Below are 2,327 nucleotides of genomic sequence, written 5' to 3'. Positions count from 1 at the left end.
GGATTAAACGTTAAAAAAAAAAGAAATTTAAAATTTGATATGAATTTAAAAGGTAAACAAGTTTTCATTTCATGAGGCACATTTTTTTTAAAAAAAAAAAAAAATATTGAAAGTTGTACGAAAAAAAAAAAAAAAATTGTTTTAACGTTCCAGGATTTAAAAGAAAAAAGAAAAATTTAAATTTTTTACGAATCGATCCATGATATGACAAAAAAAAAAAAAATTTATTTCCGGTTGAATGAATGAATGAATGAATGAATGGCAGAAGTACTCATTCGTACAAAAGCGTTAATTAAATTTTTGTTTTGTTATTCGTTAAGATAAATTTCGTTATGGATGGTCAAGTTTTCCTTAGTTTTATTTTCTGGAAAATTTTTTGTTGGCTACTTTAATAACATTTTTCAAGTATGTCATCATCATCATCATCATCATCAAGGTATGGACAATAGGTTATTAATACGTCCTTGGTTGGCTTACATATATCTAGGTCAGGGTCTTTCACAAGCAGTCTAGTTGTCTGCAAGAAATGCAATCTTGAGGTCATTAACCTTTAACAAAACGTTACACTCATTAATTCATTTTATACTGTTATTTACTTTTGAGTTTTTTAAATCGAATTTTTTTTTTTTTTTCCAGAAGATTTTTCTAGTTTTTTTTTTAAGTTAACGGATTCAAAATCATTTCAAATTGGTTATAAATTGGATTTAAAAAAAAAAGAAAAAAACCAGATTTAATTATTATTAAATAAAAAAATTGTCAGGAATAAATAAAATAAAAATTTGTGTCGTTTAATTGTTAATAATATTTTGCAAAATATTTTTTTTATTTAAAAATTTTAGGTGGTATAGATGTGAGTGGATTTGTAAAAAAAAAAAAGGAAACAAGAAGATAATAATAATGAGTTCGATAAGTAGAAAATAAAAAAAAATTTATTATTTTAATATTGTGCCTTGTGTAAAATGTTTTTGGGTTGTCCGTGCGAAACAATAATTTTTTTTTTTTTTTTTTTCCTTGTTTCAAGTTAAGTTTTCCTCTGGCAATTTTTTTTTTATTCCAATACCTACCTACCTACCTACCTACCTACCTACCTACCCAGTGGTACGTAGGGATTTAAAAAAAAAAAAAATGAATCCACACGAGTTGATCTCTTTTCACGATACAATTTAAATCAGGTATTTTTTTTTTTTTACCTCTTTATATTAAAAAAATTTTTTTTTTGTGTGCGAGCATAAATAATTAAGTTTAATAACTAAAGAATAATAATAATAATAAATATTTATTATTATTATTATTATATTTTTAATTAATTCAAAATTTTTTATAATTTAAAAAAGAAAAACATTTTAAAAAAATGATTACCAGACCGAAAAAAATAATGATTTATTTTCGATTGGGGGAAAGGAGGGGAAGGAAAAAGGGGAAAAGGGAGGGGAGAGAGGAGGAGGAGGGGAAGGAGGGAAACTTATTAATTAATCGATAAAATAAATAAAATTTAAAAAAAATTTTTTTTTTTCATATATAACAACAGAAGTCGTCAAATTAAATCCTCCTCCACACAAACACACACACAATTATATGGGTTTAATGTCGTAACGATGTATGTCCAAATTTATATATTTAATAAGTTTTTTTTTTTTCCTCAACGTTACACATTAAAATATATATTGAAATGGGAGGGGGAGGGAAAGGAGGAAGAGGGGTAGGAGGAGGAGGATTTGCCACATAATAAAAATATTTACGTTCGTTTTAAAAAAAAAATAATTTTAAATTGGATAACACGAATAGTGTGAGTGAGTGAGTATTAGAAAGTTTAAATAAAACGATAAGACTACGCGGTTGGCATAAGAGAGAAGGCATGCATGTCTCTTCTTTTTTTTTTTTTTTTTTTTTTTTTTTTAATATATACCTGTGTTGAGGGTCCGGATTCAATGGTAAATTCACTCAGTATTCAATAAGTCTTCATGGCGAAAAGTTTTATTTATTTTTTTTTTTTTTAAACGAAATCTTTATTTTATTATTTTATTTTATTGTTGTGATATTATATAAAAATTTCTTTTATCAATAATGATACGGTTGTTATTATTTATATGTGATTTTTCTTTTTGTTTAAAAAAAAATGTTTTATGTTTAAAGGAAAAAGTTTTTTTTTTTTAAACACGATTTTATTTTTTATATTTTTACGTAAGTTTTATTATTATTATTATTATTTATTTATTTATCGAAACATATTTTAAAAGGATAGAAAAAAATTTTTTAAATATTTTTTACGTACGTTTACAAAAAAAAATTTATATTAATAATTTCTTTAGGTTTTTAAATTGGTATGT

The sequence above is a fragment of the Pediculus humanus genome, genomic scaffold, assembly GCF_000006295.1.
Source record: "Pediculus humanus corporis 1103172108208 genomic scaffold, whole genome shotgun sequence".
Classification (NCBI taxonomy): Eukaryota; Metazoa; Arthropoda; class Insecta; order Psocodea; family Pediculidae; genus Pediculus; species Pediculus humanus.
Note: the sequence above shows the minus strand (reverse complement) of the source record.